We start from the raw sequence: 25958 nt of genomic DNA, 5'->3' as shown, positions 1-25958 counted from the left end.
TTCGGGGTCTAGGAGTACCCCACATGTTAGGGGGGCGGCCGAATACGACCTCATACGGGGACAGACCTGATCTGGAATGTGCGACCATGCGCATATAAAACAAAGCAACTGGCAGAGCTACTAGCCAGTCCACACCTTTCTCTTTACATATTTTGGCAATTCGGATTTTCAGAGTCTGATTATGTCTCTCGACCAGACCAGCTGCTTCAGGATGGCGTACACAATGAAACTTCCACTGGTACCCTAACAACAGGGAAACGTGCTTCATGAGTTCAGATGAGAATGGCTGACCGTTATCAGAATATACGACTCTAGGGAGTCCATATCGAGGGAAAAACTCACGAACCAACTGCTTGGCAGTGGTCGCGGCTGTGTAATCTGGGACTGGATATGCTTCTGTCCATCTGGACAAAGCGCATACAACTACAAGAACATACTTGAAACCTCGACATCGCTCCATCTGAATATAATCCATCTGGAGGACTTCAAAAGGGTGGTCAGGAGGCTGGAATCCCCCTTGTTCCACCGGGACACTTTTACCTGGATTAAACTGACAACATATCATACAGGTACGGACTTTCTGCTTGGCTGCAGCTCGTAAATGCTTGTTGAACCAAATGTTCTGGATACTGTCTAACATAGCTTTTTCTCCTAAATGTGCTGGACTATGTGCGGTATTAATGATGACTTGAACCATAGAGTCGGGGAGAAACCATGTGGTTCTTCCCTTCGTCACCCATCCTTGATCTGTCTGGACCCCTCCTTGTTCAGACCATTTCTTGATTTCATCAGGAGTAGCATGTAACTGGATATCTATGACATCCTGGGTGGGGTCCTTAACTGTCATACATGTAGTCGGATCTGGAGTTTGTATCTGTGTCGGATTAACTTGAATGTCTGGAGTCTGTGCTGTAAGCTTGGCTGTGCGATCTGCTAGATCGTTACCTTGGGAAATAATGTCAGTAACTTTCGTATGTGCTTTACATTTCATAATAGCAATGGATGTCGGCAAATGTATTGCATCTAACAGAGCTTGGATGAGGAAACCATGCTGAATTTTGGTTCCATGAGAAGTCATGAAACCTCTCTCCTGCCAGAGCACTCCAAAGTCGTGAACGACTCCAAATGCGTAGCGTGAATCTGTGTAAATATTAACTTTCTTTTCCTTGGCGTGTATACAGGCTTGTGTCAGAGCAACTAGCTCTGCTGCTTGAGCGGACAGGGTATCAATACGGTGTGTCTCAATAACTTCAGTGTCAGTAGTCACTGCATATGCGGCAACTAAATCTCCTGTACTAGTTCTCATACATGACCCATCCACATAAAGTGTCAGGTCGGGATCTGGTAACGGAATGTCTGTCAGGTCTTGTCTTGGCTTTGTCGTAATGTTGACTACTTCCACACAATCATGTGGGTCAGGATTTGAATTAACTGATGGTAACAGTGTAGCAGGATTTAAAACGTTGCAGCGTCTGATTTCTATGTGTGGCTGAAACAGTGTCAATTCATAACCCGTTAAACGTGCAATTGTCAAGTGCTGTGTTTGTGTTCTATTTAAAAGAACTTCCACGGAGTGTGGAACTTGTACTGTCAGGGAGTGTCCTAAAACTATGGAATCACTTTGTCTGATAGCTAGTGCTGCGGCTGCAACTGACTTGAGGCAAGCAGGCAAAGCCTGGGCGACTGGATCTAATGTGCTCGAAAAATAAGCACACGGCTTGTACTGTCCTGCTTGATCTTGTGTAAGAACAGATAATGCTGTACCTTCACGTTCTGTGACGAAAAGTGTAAAAGGCTTACTGTAGTTCGGTGTAGCTAGAACTGGAGCTTGGCATAAGGCTTTCTTTAACTCGTTGAAACTAAGTGTATGTTCAGATGTCCAAGGGAGGACAGTCGGTGCGGCTGCCTCCTGTGTCGTTAACTGTATCAGTGGCTTAGCTAGAAATGCATACTGAGGAATCCATTGTCTGCAGTAAGAAGTGAGGCCAATAAAAGCACGTACCTCCTTCTGGGTCCTGGGCTGAGGAAGACTCGCTATCAACTGGATGCGGTCTGGTGTCAACTGCCTACCCCTCTTGGACAGTAAGTGTCCTAAGTAGACCACTTGCTGGACACAGAATTGAAGCTTCGAAGGGGACACCTTGTGCCCCATCTCGGCTAGGAAATACAGAACCGTCAGTGACGCACGCTCGCAGTCACGTTCAGAACGGGCTGTGATCAGTAGATCATCGACATACTGGAGCAGGGCAGTGTCAGTTGGCATGTGAATATTGTCTAGTTGTCTCTTAAGTGCTTGACTGTAAATACTAGGGCTTTCTGTGAAACCTTGAGGAGCTCGTGTAAACATATAGCTCCTTCCATTTAAACAAAATCCGAAAAGGAACTGGCTGTCTGGGTGAATAGGAACACTGAAAAATGCATTCTTGAGGTCTATTACTGTAAAGAACATGGCTTCGGAATCAATGGCTGTCAATAGGGAAGAGATATCTGGGACAACTGGGTACTGAGGAATAATACATTTATTAAGCTCTCGTAAATCAATCACTAATCGATATACTGGGGGTGCATTTGGATCAGTACGTTTCATGACTGGAATGATCGGAGAGTTACATACATTGGAGTCAGTTTCTACAACCACTCCTTGAGCCATGAGCTCGTCTATAATTTTGGATAAGGCTGCTACAGCCTCAAGTGGCAATCTGTACTGTCTGATTCGTGGTAACACTACACCTGGTTTGAGAGTCACACGATGGGGTGTGATTTGCATGTAACCTACATCAGTTGGACCTTGCGCCCATAAGTGCTGCGGAACATTAGACAGTCTCGAATCAAAATCTCGTAATACATAGTGACCCTTAAAGTCACGTAGGAACAATCGTATTCCCTCGGGGGAACAACATATAACTGCGCCTAACTCTTTCAGTGTCTTAATGCCTAACAGATTTTCTGGACATGACTTAGTAAGTAACAGATCAGTAGTGCGGGACAATGGACCTACTTCTAGAGTAACTGGCTTTGAAATCTCATTTACGATAGGCTTTCCTGAAAATCCAAGGGAAACATTTCTTGAGCCTGAGAGCGGAGCCCCTGGAACTTCGGCATGACTAATTGTGGTCCTACTTGCCCCTGTATCAATCAAAAACTTTCTGTCTTTCCCTAATACTTGACTGTGAACATAGGGACCCTCTTGATCTACAGGTATCTCGATGAGAGGCAAGCCTACCTCCCTCTCTAGGCTGTTTCATGAATACTGCTGATACTCTGGATACTCAGACTGTGCATACTGGTACATCTGTGATGTAACATGCTGTGTTGCAGCAATAGGCTGCGGTGTTGTAACTGTCTGTTGTGTATTCTGTGGCTGAGGAGTCTGTGAAACTTGTTCTTGTCTAGGCGGACGTGGTCTTTCTTTAGTCTTACCAGTAGCTATGTTATGTTTCAGAACTGTACACTCGTTTATGAAATGACCTGGCTGTTTACAATAATTGCAGTTCCCTTTAACGGGTGCTGCAGGATGACTGGCTTGATTCGGACCCCTCTTCTGACTGTCGTGAGGAACAGATTGTGCAACTAGTACTTTCATTTTCGTGTCTTTCATACGTTTTCTCTCGTGTTCTTGCTCTTCCCTGATTCTATTCTGGTGATACTGAAGCATCTGGAGCATCTGGGACGGAGTATTAGCTTGCCAGGTACTTTCGACTTTCAGAACTCGGTTTTTAATTGGTGGACTTGAATTCTCGACTAATTTAGTAACAAAAAGGTGAGGATATGACTCACTACTTGTCTTGAGGCCACTATTGATACTGAAACACTTTTCAAACCTAGAATAAAAATCACTAATATCTTCATCTTGTTTCTGTTTACAGGCTGAGATTGCATCCCAGTCTTCCTTTTTCGTTGTTAATAATCTGGGTAAAACTTGAATCAATAATTCTGGTAATTCTTTACATTTCTCTCCTAGACCAGTACCTGGTACACGTATCTTATCTTCTGCTTCTAGGACTGCCCAATCTATCTTTTTCTCTCCCACCTCCCATTCTTTCTCCTTGAGCTTTTCATACACCCCGGCGGGCAACAGGACCTTTAACATTTTAATTATATCCGGGTATGTGTATTCTCCCATACGGAGCATGTCTTTTAATTCTCTATGGAACCCTGCTGGATCTTTGTCATGACAGGGAATTAATTTCTTCATCTCTAGAAGTTCCATCTTTGTGATCGGAGTGTATACAAACACTCGCTGCATTTCGCCACCCGCTCCTCTGACTGGGTGGACTTCTCGTAACGGATTCTGTCTGTCTATGTAGAATGATTTACTTTCTGAGGGTGAGACATGAACAAAATGCGGGTTCAAGAACATTCTATATTTATGGCGTTGTTCTAGAATGACACTAATTAAATCGGTACCTAGACCTCTCCATCTGTACTGGAGTAACTCGTTCAGGATATCATGTAACGGGCCTGGATCAGAATGTTGACCCTCATACAGAGTAATGAGGTGCTGAATCATATACATACCCACCAGTCGCTGCTCGGCTGGGGGCATTTTCAGAAACATTTGTGCCACTATTTCGTCTGGAAAAGTGGTAGAATCAGTAATCCATCGGACTGCTGACCGAACTATTTCTTGTTCATGCATAGTACTTAACTCACTATAACCGATTCGTGATTTCAGAATGTGATCGGTAGCTTGGAATACTTGTTCTAGGGAACCTTGTTCTGGTGCTGAATGATGGGAAATTGGCTTGTGTTCTAGACGTAAATGGCGATCTGGAAATCTAGGTTTTCCTACATACGCTATTCTGGCGGTATTCTCATCGTCTTCCTCTTCAGGATCAGAGGTACTTTCTTTCTCGCTTACTTGTGCTGCTTTACGCTGTTCGTGTATCTTTATTATCTCTCTACGGATTTTCTTGTACATACTTTCCATGGCACCAATGGTATTGTGCTTTCCTTCGGCTATATTATCACTCCACTTTGTTAGAGTTTTCATTTCTTCCGGGTCTTTAGACGGATGATCCTGTTCTCTTATTAGACAGTTAATTAAAAACTTTAATATCATACGCTGAATCTCGGCTTTCCTTTGAGACATGGCATCACTAATACTTTGTGGGTCATCCCCTGTACGGATGAAACGATATATCCTGTCTAGATCTTCTTTCATATTCGGCAGGGTGACTAGATACTCGGTCACTCTCCTTACGCGTACGGAATATAAAACCATATTAAACTCGCCTGGAACTGGGTCATAGACACATTCGCCAAGGGTTTGCCTGATCTCTGCAACAGACTTATTACTTTTAGGAGTACGCTGTGATGCTTGAGCATGTAATTCGAGTGCTGATAAACGCTTGTATGGCGGCGGGGTTTGAGGAAGACCTCCTCCTGCGGCCCCTAAACTAGAATCATCAACTGATGCTTTTCGTCCTGGCAGGGTGGGTAATTGTAACGTGGGCTGGACTTGTATGGCGGGCTGACCCGGGGGGGCTGTTAAGGGCACCCCGGTGTCTGGGGGAGTAGGAATTACCTGATTTACAGGGACTGGCGGAGCGCGGACAGGATTTACATATTCAGGGAATGTGTCGTCCAGATAGGACGAAATAAAAATATCAGCTGCGGTCGGTTTGTGACATAGCTTGGTCGGAACTAGTGGTGGCGGGAAATTACTGGATGCCTCCGGGGTCGCTTTTGGCAAGCCCTCGGCAAGAAGAGGATACATACCCTTAATGAGGGCATTCCTCTGTCTGTCTGATTGCTCCGTTCTGACTCGTTCACCTATCTCGATTAATTCTCTTTCTTGGGCTCTTTCTTGGGATTCTCTACTTAGTTCTGACTTTCTGATTTCTTTTTCGGTTCTTTTATGAGCTTCTTTGCGCCATAGCTCGATGGCATCTTTCTGTGATTGTCTGGCTTTCTTTTTCCATAATGCCTCCTCTACTCTCATGATGCACTCGGCATCCCACGTACCTGATACGGGCCATCTATACTTTTCTTCTAGCTCCTTTGTATACTCTACCCATAAATCTAAATATAATATGGCGCTTATGCCATGTTTCTGATACATAAAGTGACCTGGACTGTCCCTGGGCGGGACGGGAACTGCTGCTTCCAGCAGACCCTTTCTAGTCTTTAACTGACGTAATTTTGAGAAGAGCGGCATGACTGGACTATAATCTGGACACAATACAATACACAATAAACACGATACCTATTCCCCATTCATACCACGACATTAAAATACATGAAGGACATTTAAAATAACAGTTCGAACAGAATACTACCTGGAAATACTGCGAACAGAACACTTGAAATTTCTCGAGAACAGAAACTGACTAGAACAGAAACTAGATGCACTGCTGAAACAGTACGAAACTTACCGGTCTCATAAAGAGACACGTCAGGACCCGCATCCACCGAAATGGACACTTCGTTTGTGGGACTGTGTACCACCAACCCACAGACCAGAGTCAATTAAATTGACCCTGTCTAGATACCACCCCAGTAACGGTACTCACCGGGCAGCAAGAACGGAAGGCCTCGGACTGGACTGGACTGCTACGACGACGACGACGAACTTCGGACTTCAGTTACGGGTGGACCTCCGGATACCTCGGACCTTGGACTCTTGGCTTGGGCTCTGGTCGGGACTCGCCGCGTTCCTCCACCGTCTCGTTTGGATGCTGGACCGCCTCCTCCGTCTTCTCCGTGGGCCTGAGGGATACTTGAGCAGAAATATCTGCCACTGCGCAGAAGAGTTCCGTCACGACTGCAGAGGGTCAGGGGGTCGGCGTGGCTTCACCGACGCGTGGGGAAAGGGCAAGTCCCTGTTCGGGCGCCATTATGTGGTATATAAATAAATAATACCGGATCTATTTTTGAATGAATGAATGAATAACAGATAGCTCAATAAATAAGAGTCAAAATTCGAGGTAGTAGGAGTTTTTGCAGGTTTATTACAGCATAAGGACAGGAACAGGACAACCTGCACGGAATAGGATGGCAAGCCTGGCAGCGCTGCCGTGGTCAGGGTCTAGAATGGCTCACCAACAGGATCGGGACTGGGAACACTTTTTAATAACAATACATGAGCATATATACATAACGCCAACACATAGTATTACATTGCAATGGGCGTAGCAGTGGGTGGAGCAAGAGGCATGACGCGAAACAGTCGCGAAAGATAAGGGCTAAAGAGGGTGTAACTGGGTGTGCACATAGACATGTGATGCAAATGTAACAGAATATGTCATGAATGGGCGGAAACATTGGAGGGAGCTACCTAAGGAGCCGGGACCTCTAACCTGATGGTGCGCGCAAACTGGCAATGACGTGTTACTAGGAGAAGCTGGGGGCTATGAACTCTGTGCTAGGAGCAGAGACTGAAGTCTGGAGGGTCGGAGCGACATGTACCTAAACCCTATCTGGTATCTAATGTTTAGGGAACATGTTGATATAAACTAGAAGTCATGAGGGGGAAAGCTAACAGACTCTAAGGCTAGAGCATGCATTTATTCTACATGTAGTGCGTGATGAAGAATATTAAATGACCATTAAATACAGTATTTCTCTTAACATGGGGCCAAATAGGCTAGACAATGACGGAAACTATTGATGCAGTTCAGTAGCTTAGGAATGCAGAAAAGGAGGACTAAACTGATAGCTGGAATCATAACATAGTCTTGGCAGACTCAGAGACTGAGCCAAGCTGCACCGGGCACTGCGAGGCAGGAAGTAAGTGAAAGGTCGAGGATACAGGTGGGGGCTGGATCTCTCCTCAGCGAGGGTTCAGGAGACAGGAGCTGAATCTGATGTCCGGGCCCTGTTGAGGCCTAGAAACGGGGACTTTATAATGAAATAACGTACACACTGAGAAACGTGGCAACATAACTTTACATAGGCCTGACACTCATATTACTCACGAGAACTGGGAAATGATATACCAGAGGTGGACACAACTATAATTGCGTCTTGAATCGGACATGGGGAATAACATATGCATATTGATCATGCACACATAACATATGATGGATGACACGTAGGGACATAGAACATGACAAAATTTACTTTTCCACAGTACGAATCGTACCGAAGACCGTACAACTCACTAATCCGTACCAATCGCATTTGGAACGCGCAGTACGCGATGTCCATACGGATCGAAGCTGTATTTTCCGACCCAGCAAGTACGAATCGTATCGACAACACTCCGTACGACTCTTTTTCTACGGGAGCTTAAAACATCCGTAAAAGCAGATTTCGCCTCGAAATGCTTACGAAACGGACCCCGCCGGATATGTTGCGTACACCCCATGATTGCAGGGGTACAATGCATCGGGGTACGTGCGTACACCCCTGGATTTCAAGGGTACGGTGCGTATGTCCCCGTGCGTACACCGCATGATCGTAGGTGTACGGACCGTAGGGGTACGGTTCGTACACCCCAAGGTCATAGGTGTACGGTGTGCACACCCCATGCGTACACCCCTTGATCTTAGGGGTACGGTGCATATGTGATAGTATTGCCCTCCGTACGAATTGCTCATACGCGATGTTTATCGTACGAATCGCGTACTCATTCCCCGTTCCAGATCATACTTGGCGGGTTGTACTGCATTTTTACGAATCTTACGGTTCACTGTGCGGGTCGATGTCGTACGGATTTACCCTTCATTTTCATACGGTTCGCAATGATTTGGACGTATTTTCTCACAACAAATCATACTACGCGATTCGTACGGATTCGTACGATTCGTACGGAAACGGCTATGAATACGATTCGTCGTACGGATACGTTTCCCGAATCGGAATTGACCCTTTAGTGTATAGTGCTTAAATTACACCTATGGCAAGAAAAGATCATGGTCACCTTTGGAATACAGCACAACTGAGTCAGTATGACGAGGCAAACATGACTCCAGGCTTACCACTATAACCAGGCAGCTTCAATTTAAAACTTGCTGCCCGTGCTGTCAAATTAATATTTTTTGATAGAGGAAACCTTCCTTTTAATATTAATAAGTCACCCCACCAAACCTTTTCAGCCCACAAGCCAGAGTGCATAATATTTAAAAGTAGGATATGTAAAAGTTAAAAGAATTAAACTTTAACATGTTGTTACAGTTACTAGTACTCGAAAGCTATTTTCACTGTAGTAAGACTACGTGTGCGTGTGTATGAGTTTTGCAGAATATTATAAGCATGACTAACTACAGATCTCAGAGAACTGTGTGTATGTGCATTTATGTGTGTAGCGCTTTACAGATCCAATGTGTGCCGTCATGGTGTGTGTGTGTGTGTGTGTGTGTGTGTGTAATGTAGGTATAGCCATGTGCACATTCAGTGTGTATCGCCACAAAGTGTGCATATGCGTTTGAGCTAGGAGTGTTATCCAGTACACATCAGGTGTAGCCTATTTCTTTGTTGTAATGTGTTCACGTCATTTAGTGCTTCCTATCCGATATAGCTTTAAAGAGCTTGCAACAGTCTCTCTACGCTGTAGGCTGTGCTTACTTGGCAGGCTGTGGATTTTTAGTGTGTCCAATAAACATGTGTTATTCAGCCAAGAGGCCCTTGGGTGAACATGGGCTTTACAAATACACATGTCATGTTGTATGGGAAGTGTTTGGGTGCTGTGAGTGTCTGGCAGACTCTGCTCATATTGGTTCAATGAAACCCTCTGTGTGCAGCTAAGTTTGGTTTGAGTGAAGGGAAGTGAGAGGTAGCTGTGCATGAGAACATCTTACTGTCCTTGGAGGGTTCTCCAGTGAGGTTGCTTCTGGGCTCAGAGGAGTTCATGCCCTGCTTGTGGTAGAACATCTTTGTCTGCTGGTTGGTGTGGCCTGTTATCATCTGTTGGGTTAAACAGCTCTTTACTGACTTCCTGAATACTATGGGGCAGATTTAGGAAGGCCTTGCGCCGCCGGTGCGTCACTTTTTCCCATGTTAAAAATGACGCACCGGCGGCGCAAGGCCTTCATAAATCTGCCCCTAGGTACTCTCGAATGGGTGTATCTTTGCCAGAAGTTCACTCATAGATCAGCCGCACGTACAGAGAGGGGGTCCCACCAATGGGTGCTGCTTGTAGGGGGGACGGGCAGCAGGGTGGCTAGTCTGTTGTTCTGTTAGGATCTTTGCAGTTTTTCTTAGGAGAAGGTTGAACTTTGTCATGGGTGGCCCTGTTGGCAGAGGACACTCACACAAACACACAGCACATGGCCATGGGGGGTGGTGAGATGTGATCCTGTAGGCAAAGGAGCAGGAGTTGTTTTGCTGACACACGTCGGATTCTTTGCAGTTTGTTTATGTGTTATGAGTGTGGACCCGTTAGTTTGTGTTCTTTTGACTGTATTATGTTTTTGCTGGGAGCAAGTTGCATAGTTTAGCTAAGAGGATGAATTGTTATGGCTGTTTGTGTACGTGTGAGTATGACTCTGGGCACTCAGACGAAGATTTATGAATGTGTACTCACTGAGGCTGATTTAAAAAAGCATTTATGTATATGGGAAGTAATACAACAGTAAACCTATTTTACAAACTGTAAACCATCGGATAACATGCTTCAAAGAATAATCACAATCTTTGTCAGAGTAATACACAAATGTTACTAATTAAACCTGTTCTTAACTCTCTAGTAGCTTGTCACAAAAGCAACCACTCCTAACTTTGAGGCAATGTGTAAAGTATTTATCCAGCACTCAAAAATTAATAACGTGAAAACACCACAAAAGAAAAATCCCAAACCAACCAATTTAGAAAAATAGAGGATATTTTAATAAATAAAATGATGCCAAAATGACAAAAATACACCTAAGATATGTGTTTTTAAAGTTTTAGTTAAAAAGGTAGGCAAAGGGTGCGAGACACCATGGGGCCGATTCCGATCCGGTAAAATTCTCTTCCGCACGATTCGCATCCGGAGCCGTCTCCGTACAACTCGTACACACACCGTACGACTCGACGAGTATGATCCGGACCGGGGTATCAGGACGCTATTCGTACGGTCCACGTCAGGTAAGGGCGATTCATACGGAAAAGCGCACATTCACATACACACCGTACGGTGCGTAACCCCCCCATGATCGCAGGGGTACGCGCCGTACCCCTGCAATCATGGGGGGTACGCGCCGTACCCGGGGTGGCCTTTCCTTACCTGTTTCGGCGCAAACTCTGCTTTTACGGCTGTTTTCGGCTCCCATAAAAAAAGGGTTGTACGGTGCGCACCCAACACAAATCGTACTTGCTGGGTCGTATAAACCAGCTGCGAACAGTACAGATGTCGCGTACAGCGGGTTCCGAGGGAGATTCGTACGGGGATTTCAATCGTACGGTCCCTGTACGATTCGTATGGAGTCCATCCCCTGGAACGTATCGTACTTCGTCGTATCTACGGGGGACGTTGCAGGGTACGATTCGTACAGGAAAAACACTCCGAACGGCGATTCGGAGCGCTTTTTACCGGATCGGTATCGACCCCCAAGTGGGTATCTGATAGCGCTAGACTGGGACAAAGTCACAACTTCAGACCAAGCACGGTGGCATGTGGGACTGGTTCGGCCTGCTCATAGTTGTACCATTTATCTTTGGAACGTGGACTGTTTAGCTCTGGGAAGCAATGCTTTTATTGGGTCTGACGAAACTGCCAATCAGGAACTGCGTGGTGCTCGTATGCTTTCAGTTGGGAGCTGTGCAGCACTGTCAGGCTCTGCGTCACTCTTCTTCGGTCCAGTGAAGCTGCAGATAAGCAGCTGCGCATTGCCGTGACGCGAGGCTCTGCTTCATTCTGCATCGGATCCGCTAAAGCTGTCGATCAGGAGCCGCGCAGTACTGTGATCGAAGGCTCTGCGTCACTCTCTACGCCACTCTGCATTGGACCAAGTGAAACGTTCAGTTAGCAGGGAGAAGTACACAACTCTAGCTAAGGGCCCAGGACCTTTAGGACAGCACTTGGGGGTCAGGACTCACTTCCACAGAAGGCCTCAGATGGGTGCAGGCCAGTCCTTATTGGGTCTGGTCAGCTTGACAGCAGGAAAGGCCTCTGGAAGCCTGTTGTGTCCCTGTAGCTCAAGTCGGCCAACTGACACCTGGAGTCACGTCTGGAGTCCTGGGTTCAAGGCCAGCTGGGCCAGCCTTTTTCTTCATAGAGCAGGGCAGTTCTTCTGAATCGTCTCAAGTCTAGGAGTCTTCTGATAACTTAGAGGTTTCTGGGGTTTCCACTTTGATTCCCAGTGCCAGACTGTTCTGTCTAACCCTAAACTGGTTCTAGTCAGTTCTTCTATTTCCCCTGGGTTTGGCTCGAGCCTGACAAGCTAAAGAAAGGTCAGGCAAGCCCAGGTCTGAGCTGCATCTACCAGGGACAGGGTAGGCTTCTTTTCAATTCAGGAAGGGCTGAATACAGCCCCATAGCGGCTCTTTGAAATGGAATCAGGGCCGGGCCCAGCTCCTCCAGACATTCTGTCAGGAAGCCACTCACCAGGCACTTTTGTCTACTGTCTGGGAGGAATACACATCCTACCACAGGACGGCCGTTAACAGCAAGGTGTCCTGGACACCGGCAGAAAGGTACATATGGATTAGGGAGGAACATAGCAACATTCTAAAAGTGTCACTTCCAAAGTAACAATTTAAAATTAGACTCCACCACAAAAGAGAATTTCAAATGATCAATACAATTAGTATATTTCTAGCTGTTCCCAAATTAAATGTAGCACTTATCACATGTAGCGAGGTAAACCAGTGTTACTCTATGGGGTAGCTAGCCACCTTGCTGCAGTGAAAAAACAACATCAAAGTTCTTTACACTTTTAGGACATGTAAAGCGTGAAATATAGGTCTGGACTATACCATGTGCTCTCAGTTCTTTGTTCACCATTAGTGCATGTATATATATTTGAATATATTGTATATCTAGTGTGTCTATATTTCAGCCTCTCCTCTCCCATGTTTTGTACACTATCTATAAAGGGCGTTATCACCCCAAAGGATTTCGTCTGTGCTATATAAAACCCCAAATACACAAATAAAAATACATATCCTACTTTTAAATACCACGCACCCTGCACTCTGGGCTCTTAGGGCCTACGTTAGAGGTGACTTATAAGTTTCAAAAAGGAAGGTTTAGGCATTGCAAATGCTTTATTTTGCCAGGTCGAATTGGCAGTTTATACCTGCGCACGCAGGCTGCAAGGGCGGGCTGTAGACATGTTTTGCTGTGCTACTCTAGTGGGCGGTACATTGAGTGCTGAGGCCCATGTATAGTATTTAACTTACAGGCCCTAGGCACACAAAATACCATATACTAGAAACATATAAGTAAATTAATTGTTCCAAGGAGGTGTCTGCCACTTGTACCATGTTAAGAAAGGAAAGCATGAGCAGTTTACCAGTGCCTTGCATTGGTGTTGTGAGTACAGTCTATAGAGGCCAAGTTCTTACTATTGTTACGGAGTGCGCCTTGTGTTGGTGTTGTGTGTACAGTCTGCACAGGTCCAGTTTGTACCATCATTACGGCGTGCAGCTTGCATTGGTGTTGTGAGTACAGTTTGTGCACATCCAGTCTGTATCATTGTTAAGGAGTGCACCTTGAGTTGGTGTTGTGAGTACAGTCTGCTCAGGTCCAGTTTGTATCATCTGTAAGGAGTACACCTTGCATTGGTGGTGTGAGAGCTGTCCCGTACACGTCCAATCTGTATCATGTTTACGGAGTGCACCTTGTGTTGGTGTTGTGCGTACAGTCTGCGCAGGTCCTGATCATATCATCGTTACGGAGTGCACCTTGTGTTGTCGCTGTGTGTACAGTCTGCACAGGTCCAGTTCATACCATCGTTAAGGAGTGTGCCTTGTGTTGGTGTTATTTATTTATTTTTATTTTTTTTTAATATTGAAGTTCTTGTATAAAAAAAAAAAAAAAATGAATAAAAAAAGGTAATACAAATATTAACAACCAAAGAGTACAAAATCATAGTTTACAGAAAGCATCTTCCAATATTACTCAAAATACGATTTCCAAATTTTATCAAACTTCCTTATCCCCCCAATTCGCTGTGCATAGCGAAATTCACTGATTCGAACGTTCCTCATTTTCTGAAGCCAGGTATTAGAAACTGTGCCTACCATAACAGAATTAATAACTATATTAGCTTTGGCACCCGTGTATAAGTTTTGAATTAAATTAATAATTTGTAAAGGGATACCCAAGTGTTTTAAAATAGAAAATAAAGTTGTCCACACCACCAAATCAAAAGCTTTCTCAGCACCTAATAATAAAATTAAGGCCGGGATTTTTTTAACCTGAAAATAATCTAACGCTTCCGTGAGAAAATGGGTGTTGGTAGCTAGCTGCCGGCCTGCCACAAAACCATTCTGATCTAAATGAATAAGATCCGCTGCAATCGTGTTAAAACGTATTGCAAGTAGTTTAGTAAGGATTTTATAATCGGTGTTAAGTAGTGTGATAGGCCTGTACGAGTTAGGGTCTTTTAAATTTTTACCTTTCTTTGGAAAACTAACAACAATCCCCCCCCCAAAAGAATCCGGAGCTTGACCCCCCATTAACATATAATTAAATAATTGTAATAATAGATCAGAGAAGGTACTAAAGAAGATTTTTAAAAATTCCCCTGGAAGCCCATCCGGGCCACATGCTTTACCGATTGGCAAATTCTTAACCACAAATTCTAATTCTGAATTAGAAAATGTACGCCTCATTGAATCACTATCTACCGCAGTTAACGAGGGCAAATTATATCTAGATAAAACATTTGAAAGCCTGGAGTGATCTATTATTTGCTGTTGACTATACATTTGTTTATAATGGGACAGCATGATAGTGCCAATAGCGTCCGTCTGTGATACTTCAGCCTGAGTAACAGGGCACTTTAAAGAGTGAATTAAATTTGCGGCAGCCTGCTCTTTTGCCTGCCATGCGAGAAGTTTACCAGAAAAATTACTCTCCTCGTAGATCCAAGAATTAACTTGGCGCAATAGTGTAAGTGAATGAATTTTTTGGTAGAGTGTGGTTTTAGTTTGTTTAATAGTGCGCCATTCTTCTGCATCTTTACTAATTATGATACCACGGACAAAAGCTTTTAATGAGTCCCACACAATATGGAGTTTTTTGTGTTGGTGTTATGAGCACAGTCTGCACAGGTCCAGTTCGTACCATTGTTAAGGAGTGCGCCTTGTGTTGGTGTTATGAGCACAGTCTGCACAGGTCCAGTTCGTACCATTGTTAAAGAGTGCGCCTTGTGTTGTCGCTGTGCGTACAGTCTGCACAGGTCCAGTTCATACCATCGTTAAGGAGTGCGCCTTGTGTCGCTGTTATGAGCACAGCCTGCACAGGTCCAGTTCATACCATCGTTAAGGAGTGCGCCTTGTGTTGGTGTTATGAGCACAGTCTGCACAGGTCCAGTTTGTACCATCGTTAAGGAGTGCGCCTTGTGTTGTCGCTGTGCGTACAGTCTGCACAGGTCCAGTTCGTACCATTGTTAAGGAGTGCGCCTTGTGTTGGTGTTATGAGCACAGTCTGCACAGGTCCAGTTCGTACCATCGTTAAGGAGTGTGCCTTGTGTTGGTGTTATGAGCACAGTCTGCACAGGTCCAGTTCATACCATCGTTACGGAGTGCGCCTTGTGTTGGAGTTATGAGCACAGTCTGCACAGGTCCAGTTCGTACCATCGTTAAGGAGTGTGCCTTGTGTCGCTGTTATGAGCACAGTCTGCACAGGTCCAGTTCGTACCATCGTTAAGGAGTGCGCCTTGTGTTGGTGTTATTTTTTTTTTTTTTTTTTTTTTAATATTGAAGTTCTTGTATCAAAAAAAAAAAAAAAAAAAAATAAAAAAAGGTAATACAAATATTAACAACCAAAGAGTACAAAATCATAGTTTACAGAAAGCATCTTCCAATATTACTCAAAATACGATTTCCAAATGTTATCAAACTTCCTTATCCCCCCAATTCGCTGTGCATAGCGAAATTCACTGATTCGAACGTTCCTCATTTTCTGAAGCCAGGTATTAGAAACTGTGCCTACCATAACAGAATTAATAACTATATTAGCTTTGGCACCCGTGTATAAGTTTTGAATTAAACTAATAATTTGTGAAGGGATACCCAAGTGTTTTAAAATAGAAAATAAAGTTGTCCACACCACCAAATCAAAAGCTTTCTCAGCACCTAATAATAAAATTAAGGCCGGGATTTTTTTAACCTGAAAATAATCTAACGCTTCCGTGAGAAAATGGGTGTTGGTAGCTAGCTGCCGGCCTGCCACAAAACCATTCTGATCTAAATGAATAAGATCCACTGCAATCGTGTTAAAACGTATTGCAAGTAGTTTAGTAAGGATTTTATAATCGGTGTTAAGTAGTGTGATAGGCCTGTACGAGTTAGGGTCTTTTAAATTTTTACCTTTCTTTGGAAAACTAACAACAATCCCCCCCCCAAAAGAATCCGGAGCTTGACCCCCCATTAACATATAATTAAATAATTGTAATAATAGATCAGAGAAGGTACTAAAGAAGATTTTAAAAAATTCCGCTGGAAGCCCATCCGGGCCACATGCTTTACCGATTGGCAAATTCTTAACCACAAATTCTAATTCTGAATTAGAAAATGTACGCCTCATTGAATCACTATCTACCGCAGTTAACGAGGGCAAATTATATCTAGATAAAACATTTGAAAGCCTGGAGTGATCTATTATTTGCTGTTGACTATACATTTGTTTATAATGGGACAGCATGATAGTGCCAATAGCGTCCGTCTGTGATACTTCAGCCTGAGTAACAGGGTACTTTAAAGAGTGAATTAAATTTGCGGCAGCCTGCTCTTTTGCCTGCCATGCGAGAAGTTTACCAGAAAAATTACTCTCCTCGTAGATCCAAGAATTAACTTGGCGCAATAGTGTAAGTGAATGAATTTTTTGGTAGAGTGTGGTTTTAGTTTGTTTAATAGTGCGCCATTCTTCTGCATCTTTACTAATTATGATACCACGGACAAAAGCTTTTAATGAGTCCCACACAATATGGAGTTTTTTGTGTTGGTGTTATGAGCACAGTCTGCACAGGTCCAGTTCGTACCATTGTTAAGGAGTGCGCCTTGTGTTGGTGTTATGAGCACAGTCTGCACAGGTCCAGTTCGTACCATTGTTAAAGAGTGCGCCTTGTGTTGTCGCTGTGCGTACAGTCTGCACAGGTCCAGTTCATACCATCGTTAAGGAGTGCGCCTTGTGTTGCTGTTATGAGCACAGCCTGCACAGGTCCAGTTCATACCATCGTTAAGGAGTGCGCCTTGTGTTGGTGTTATGAGCACAGTCTGCACAGGTCCAGTTTGTACCATCGTTAAGGAGTGCGCCTTGTGTTGTCGCTGTGCGTACAGTCTGCACAGGTCCAGTTCGTACCATTGTTAAGGAGTGCGCCTTGTGTTGGTGTTATGAGCACAGTCTGCACAGGTCCAGTTCGTACCATCGTTAAGGAGTGCGCCTTGTGTTGGTGTTATGAGCACAGTCTGCACAGGTCCAGTTCATACCATCGTTACGGAGTGCGCCTTGTGTTGGAGTTATGAGCACAGTCTGCACAGGTCCAGTTCGTGCCATCGTTAAGGAGTGTGCCTTGTGTCGCTGTTATGAGCACAGTCTGCACAGGTCCAGTTCGTACCATCGTTAAGGAGTGCGCCTTGTGTTGGTGTTATTTTTTTTTGTTTTTTGTTTTTTTAATATTGAAGTTCTTGTATCAAAAAAATAAATAAAAAAAAATAAAAAAAGGTAATACAAATATTAACAACCAAAGAGTACAAAATCATAGTTTACAGAAAGCATCTTCCAATATTACTCAAAATGCGATTTCCAAATTTTATCAAACTTCCTTATCCCCCCAATTCGCTGTGCATAGCGAAATTCACTGATTCGAACGTTCCTCATTTTCTGAAGCCAGGTATTAGAAACTGTGCCTACCATAACAGAATTAATAACTATATTAGCTTTGGCACCCGTGTATAAGTTTTGAATTAAACTAATAATTTGTGAAGGGATACCCAAGTGTTTTAAAATAGAAAATAAAGTTGTCCACACCACCAAATCAAAAGCTTTCTCAGCACCTAATAATAAAATTAAGGCCGGGATTTTTTTAACCTGAAAATAATCTAACGCTTCCGTGAGAAAATGGGTGTTGGTAGCTAGCTGCCGGCCTGCCACAAAACCATTCTGATCTAAATGAATAAGATCCGCTGCAATCGTGTTAAAACGTATTGCAAGTAGTTTAGTAAGGATTTTATAATCGGTGTTAAGTAGTGTGATAGGCCTGTACGAGTTAGGGTCTTTTAAATTTTTACCTTTCTTTGGAAAACTAACAACAATCCCCCCCCCAAAAGAATCCGGAGCTTGACCCCCCATTAACATATAATTAAATAATTGTAATAATAGATCAGAGAAGGTACTAAAGAAGATTTTTAAAAATTCCCCTGGAAGCCCATCCGGGCCACATGCTTTACCGATTGGCAAATTCTTAACCACAAATTCTAATTCTGAATTAGAAAATGTACGCCTCATTGAATCACTATCTACCGCAGTTAACGAGGGCAAATTATATCTAGATAAAACATTTGAAAGCCTGGAGTGATCTATTATTTGCTGTTGACTATACATTTGTTTATAATGGGACAGCATGATAGTGCCAATAGCGTCCGTCTGTGATACTTCAGCCTGAGTAACAGGGCACTTTAAAGAGTGAATTAAATTTGCAGCAGCCTGCTCTTTTGCCTGCCATGCGAGAAGTTTACCAGAAAAATTACTCTCCTCGTAGATCCAAGAATTAACTTGGCGCAATAGTGTAAGTGAATGAATTTTTTTGGTAGAGTGTGGTTTTAGTTTGTTTAATAGTGCGCCATTCTTCTGCATCTTTACTAATTATGATACCACGGACAAAAGCTTTTAATGAGTCCCACACAATATGGAGTTTTTTGTGTTGGTGTTATGAGCACAGTCTGCACAGGTCCAGTTCGTACCATTGTTAAGGAGTGCGCCTTGTGTTGGTGTTATGAGCACAGTCTGCACAGGTCCAGTTCGTACCATTGTTAAAGAGTGCGCCTTGTGTTGTCGCTGTGCGTACAGTCTGCACAGGTCCAGTTCATACCATCGTTAAGGAGTGCGCCTTGTGTCGCTGTTATGAGCACAGCCTGCACAGGTCCAGTTCATACCATCGTTAAGGAGTGCGCCTTGTGTTGGTGTTATGAGCACAGTCTGCACAGGTCCAGTTTGTACCATCGTTAAGGAGTGCGCCTTGTGTTGTCGCTGTGCGTACAGTCTGCACAGGTCCAGTTCGTACCATTGTTAAGGAGTGCGCCTTGTGTTGGTGTTATGAGCACAGTCTGCACAGGTCCAGTTCGTACCATCGTTAAGGAGTGCGCCTTGTGTTGGTGTTATGAGCACAGTCTGCACAGGTCCAGTTCATACCATCGTTACGGAGTGCGCCTTGTGTTGGAGTTATGAGCACAGTCTGCACAGGTCCAGTTCGTACCATCGTTAAGGAGTGTGCCTTGTGTCGCTGTTATGAGCACAGTCTGCACAGGTCCAGTTCGTACCATCGTTAAGGAGTGCGCCTTGTGTTGGTGTTATGAGCACAGTCTGCACAGGTCCAGTTCGTACCATCGTTAAGGAGTGCGCCTTGTGTTGTCGCTGTGCACACAGTCTGCACAGGTCCAGTTCGTACCATCGTTAAGGAGTGCGCCTTGTGTTGTCGCTGTGCGTACAGTCTGCACAGGTCCAGTTCGTACCATCGTTAAGGAGTGCGCCTTGTGTTGGTGTTATGACCACAGTCTCCACAGGTCCAGTTCGTACCATCGTTAAGGAGTGCACCTTATGTTTGTTGCTGTTAGTACAGTCTGCACAGGTCCAGTTCGTACCATCGTTAAGGAGTGCGCCTTGTGTTGGTGTTATGAGCACAGTCTGCACAGGTCCAGTTCGTACCATTGTTAAGGAGTGCGCCTTGTGTTGGTGTTATGAGCACAGTCTGCACAGGTCCAGTTCGTACCATCGTTAAGGAGTACGCCTTGTGTTGTCGCTGTGTGTACAGTCTGCACAGATCGAGTTTGTATCATCATTAAGGTGTGCGCCTTGTGTTGGTGTTGTGCATACAGTCTGCACAGGTTCAGTTCGTACCATCGTTAAGGAGTGCACATTACATTGATGCTGTGAGTACAGTCTGCACAGATCCACTTTGTATCATCTGTAAGGGGTACATCTTGCATAGATGGTGTGAGTACAGTCCAGTGCATGTCCAGTCTGTATCATCTTTATGGAGTGCACCTTGGGTTGTCGCTGTGAGTACAGTCTGCGCAGGTCCAGTTCGTACCATTGTTACGGAGTGCACCGTGAGTTGATGTTGTGAGTATAGTCTGCATAGGTCCAGTTCATACCATTGTTAAGGAGTGCGCCTTGTAATGGCGCTGTGAGTACAGTCTGTGCAGGTCCAGTTCATACCATTGTTATGGGCTTTGCCTTGGATTAGCGCTGTGAGTACAGCCTGCGCAGGTCCAGTTTGTGTCATCGTTATGGAGTACACCTTATGTTGGTGTTGTGTGTACAGCCTGCGCAGGTCCAGTTCGTACCATTGTTCAGGAGTGCACCTTATGTTGGTGTTGTGAGTACAGCCTGCGCAGGTCCAGTTCGTACCATTGTTCAGGAGTGCACCTTATGTTGGTGTTGTGAGTACAGCCTGCGCAGGTCCAGTTCGTACCATTGTTCAGGAGTGCACCGCATGTTGCCGCTGTGAGTACAGCCTGCGCAGGTCCAGTTCGTACCATCATTAAGGAGTGCACTTTGGGTTGTCTTTGTGAGTATAGTCTGCGCAGGTCCAGTTCGTACCATCGTTAAGGAGTGCGTCTTGGGTTGCGCTTTGAATACAGATCTGCGCAGGTCCACTTCATACCATCGTTACGGAGTGCGCCTTGTGTTGGCGCTGTGAGTAAAGTCTGCGTAGGTCCAGTGCGTACCATTGTTACAGACTTCGCCTTGGATTGGCGCTGTGAGTACAGTCTGCTCAGGTCCAGTTCATACCATTGTTACGGAGAGTGCCTTGTGGTGGTGTTATGAGTTACGTGTGCGCAGGTCCTGTTCGTACCATTGTTATGGACTGCACCTTGGGTTGTCCCTGTGAGTACAGTCTGCGCAGGTCCAGTTCGTGCCATCCTTACGGAGTGCACCGTGTGTTGGTGTTGTGAGTACAGTCTGTGCAGGTACAGTTCGTACCATCGTTACAGAGTGCACCTTATGTTGCTACTGTGAGTACAGTCTGCTCAGGTCCATTTTATACCATCGTTACAGAGTGCGCCTTGTGTTGGTGTAATGAGTACCGTGTGCGCAGGTCCAGTTTGTTCCATTGTTACGGAATACGCCTTCGGTTGTCGCTCCGTGTACAGCCTGCACAGGTCCAGTTCGTACCATCGTCACAGAGTGTGCTTTGTGTTGGTTTTGTGTGCACAGTCTGCGCAAGTCCAGTTCTTGCCATCGTTACGGAGTGCACCTTGGGTTGCGCTGTGAATACAGTCTGCGCAGGTCCAGTTCATGCCATCGTTACGGAGTGCACCTTGTGTTGTCTCTGTGAGTACAGTCTGCACAGGTCCAGTTCGTACCATTGTTCAGGAGTGCACCGCATGTTGCCGCTGTGAGTACAGCCTGCGCAGGTCCAGTTCGTACCATTGTTCAGGAGTTCACCGCATGTTGTCGCTGTGAGTACAGTCTGCGCAGGTCCAGTTCATACCATCGTCATGGAGTGCGCCTTGTGTTGTCGCTGTGAGTACAGTCTGCGCAGGTCCAGTTCGTGCCAACGTAACTGGCTTCGCCTTGTGCTGTCGCTGTGAGTACAGTCTGCGCAGGTCCAGTTTGTGCCAACGTTACGGGCTTCGCCTTGCGTTGCGCTGTGAATACAGATCAGCGCAGACCTGCACTCTGGCTTTTCTGTACGCTGCTCCTGGGTGCATCGGGACATAACATATGCCACACCTGGATGCTGATGCTCTTTCTCTCCTGCTTTTGACACTGTTGTGTGAAGATAATTTGCATTGATAATTGCGACCCAATTAGCTACCAAGCCTGGAACAGATAATGGCTCCCAGCCCCACTGCTGTGCCTTCGGAGCTAATCCCTGGCAGTGGAGGGTTTCAGGCCTCCAGTCCTGGCCCTGCAGTGATCTGGGATAAGTGGCTCATGTTTTAGGAAGGCCTCCTGCAGAGACTCAGGTGGAGTCTCAAACTCCTCCAGGAGGAGAGGCAGCAGTGCAGGGGGATCTGGGGGCGCAGACCCCCGGGGGCCTTTAGAAGGCCGCGTAGCGGCATCTGAATCCAGAGGTAAGTGCACAGCTGCAGACAGAGAGGTGGATTCAAAGGGCTGTCCATGGCTACAAATGCACAAACCCATGGCTACAGGGGCAGAGCTTTCATTGGTGCAAAGCAACAAATTTCCTTTTCCAAAATCTTTGGGGGGTGGAGAATCCTTACAGATCGCTAATTTATATAGCGACCAGTCTATGGGTGTGAGAAAAAATCTTTACACCGGTTACCAAATTTACAGAACTACTTTTGTCAAATAACAATTGTTGGGCAAGGGCACACTTTCACACATGAGCTTCGATATGTATTATTTATTAATAATCTTGTTAAAATATCAGTACAGTACTGAAGTCACTTTATACAATTTAAAACAAATGATCACAATATTTAAAAGCATAATTGATGAGAACTTTCAAATTCACAATTAAAAAAAAAATATATATTTTCTTTGCAACACTACATTTATTAGCAAACAAACAAATGTTTCATTCATTGGTGCAGCAAGTGCAGTTGCACCAGGGGCCAGACGGACCCAGTGAACCCTGATTTTTGCTCTATTTTATAATTAAAACAATAGCTGGGGGAGGGGCATTAACTTCCTTGCACGAGGGCCCGTGTTACACTGGCTACGGTACTGCATGATTCCAGATCCTTGGAGGACTCTGAGACTACAAGGCACGGATACAGGTATGAAGCGGGGTTCAGAGGGCGCTGCATGGCTGTAGATATACAGAGGCATCTAAAGCACAGTGCATGGATGCAGATATGCAGAGGCATCTAAAACACAGTGTGGATGCAGATATGCAGAGACGTCTAAAACACAGTGCATGGATGCAGATATGCAGAGGCATCTAAAACACAGTGTGGATGCAGATATGCAGAGGCGTCTAAAACACAGTGCATGGATGCAGATATCCAGAGGCGTCTAAAACCGTGCATGGATGCAGATATGCAGAGGCATCTAAAACACAGTGTGGATGCAGATATGCAGAGACGTCTAAAACACAGTGCATGGATGCAGATATGCAGAGGCATCTAAAACACAGTGTGGATGCAGATATGCAGAGGCATCTAAAACACAGTGTGGATGCAGATATGCAGAGACGTCTAAAACACAGTGCATGGATGCAGATATGCAGAGGCGTCTAAAACACAGTGTGGATGCAGATATGCAGAGACGTCTAAAACACAGTGCATGGATGCAGATATCCAGAGGCGTCTAAAACACAGTGCATGGATGCAGATATGCAGAGGCATCTAAAACACAGTGTGGATGCAGATATGCAGAGACGTCTAAAACACAGTGCATGGATGCAGATATGCAGAGGCGTCTAAAACACAGTGTGGATGCAGATATGCAGAGACGTCTAAAACACAGTGCATGGATGCAGATATCCAGAGGCGTCTAAAACACAGTGCATGGATGCAGATATGCAGAGGCATCTAAAACACAGTGCATGGATGCAGATATGCAGAGGCATCTAAAACACAGTGTGGATGCAGATATGCAGAGGCGTCTAAAACACAGTGCATGGATGCAGATATGCAGAGGCGTCTAAAACCGTGCATGGATGCAGATATGCAGAGGCATCTAAAACACAGTGTGGATGCAGATATGCAGAGGCATCTAAAACACAGTGCATGGATGCAGATATGCAGAGGCATCTAAAACACAGTGCATGGATGCAGATATGCAGAGGCATCTAAAACACAGTGCATGGATGCAGATATGCAGAGGCATCTAAAACACAGTGTGGATGCAGATATGCAGAGGCGTCTAAAACACAGTGCATGGATGCAGATATGCAGAGGCATCTAAAACACAGTGCATGGATGCAGATATGCAGAGCCGTCTAAAACACAGTGCATGGATGCAGATATGCAGAGGCGTCTAAAACCGTGCATGGATGCAGATATCCAGAGGCGTCTAAAACACAGTGTGGATGCAGATATGCAGAGGGGTCTAAAACACAGTGCATGGATGCAGATATGCAGAGGCATCTAAAACAGTGCATGGATGCAGATATCCAGAGGCGTCTAAAACCGTGCATGGATGCAGATATCCAGAGGCGTCTAAAACCGTGCATGGATGCAGATATGCAGAGGCATCTAAAACAGTGCATGGATGCAGATATGCAGAGGCATCTAAAACACAGTGCATGGATGCAGATATGCAGAGGCATCTAAAACAAAGTGTGGATGCCGATATGCAGAGACGTCTAAAACACAGTGCATTGATGCAGATATGCAGAGGCATCTAAAACACAGTGTGGATGCAGATATGCAGAGGGGTCTAAAACACAGTGCATGGATGCAGATATGCAGAGGCGTCTAAAACACAGTGCATGGATGCAGATATGCAGAGGCATCTAAAACACAGTGCATGGATGCAGATATGCAGAGGCATCTAAAACACAGTACATGGATGCAGATATGCAGAGCCGTCTAAAACACAGTGCATGGATGCAGATATGCAGAGGCGTCTAAAACCGTGCATGGATGCAGATATCCAGAGGCGTCTAAAACACAGTGTGGATGCAGATATGCAGAGGCATCTAAAACAGTGCATGGATGCAGATATGCAGAGGCATCTAAAACACAGTGCATGGATGCAGATATTGTGGTAAATAAATAAATAATACCCTATTTTTGAATGTATAAATGAATAACAGATAGCTCAATAAATAAGAGTCAAGATTCGAGGTAGTAGGAGTTTCGCAGGTTTATTACAGCATAAAGGACAGGAACAGGACAACCTGCATAGGAATAGGATGGCAGGGCCCAGCAGCGCTGCTGGTGTCAGGATCGGGATAAGGGAAGGGATGACTTTTTTAATAACAGTGCATGAGCATATATACATAACGCAAACACATAGCATTACATTGCAATAGGCGTAGCAGTGGGTGGAGCAAAAGGCGTGACGTGTAGCAGTCGCGAAAGATAAGGGTGAAAAAGAGGTGTAACAGGGCGTATACATAGACATGTGATGCAAACGTAACAGAATATGTCATGAATGGGGCGGAAACCATGGAGGGGGCTACCTAAGGAGCCGGGACCTCTAACCTGGTGGTGCGCGCAAGCTGGCAATGACGTATCACTAGGAGAAGCTGGGGGCTATGAACTCTGTGCTAGGAGCAGAGACTGAAGTCTGGAGAGTCAGGGCGACATGTACCTAAACAGTATCTAGTATCTGATGTTTAGAGAACATGTTGATATAAACTAGAAGTCAGGAGGGGAAAGGCTAACTTGATTCTAAGACTGGACCATGCATTATTCTACATGTAGTACGTGATGAAGAATACGAAATGACCATTAAATGCAGTATTTCTCTAACGTGGAGACGTGAAGGCTAGACAATGACGGAAACTATTGATGCGATTCAGTAGTTTAGGAATGCAGAGAAGGAGGACTGAACTGATAACTGGAACTATAACATACTTTTGGCAGACTCAGAGGCAGAGCCAGGCTGGACCGGGCACTGCGAGGCAGGAAGTAAGTGAAGGGTCGAGGATACAGGTGGGGGCTGTATCGCTCCTCAGCGAGGCTTTAGGAAACAGGAGCTGAATCTGGTGTCCGGGCCCTTTTGAGGCCTAGAAACGGGGACTTTATAATGAAATAACGTGCACACTGAGAAACGTGGC

Source organism: Lissotriton helveticus, chromosome 9 (assembly GCF_964261635.1).
Source record: "Lissotriton helveticus chromosome 9, aLisHel1.1, whole genome shotgun sequence".
NCBI classification, from domain to species: Eukaryota; Metazoa; Chordata; class Amphibia; order Caudata; family Salamandridae; genus Lissotriton; species Lissotriton helveticus.
Note: the sequence above shows the minus strand (reverse complement) of the source record.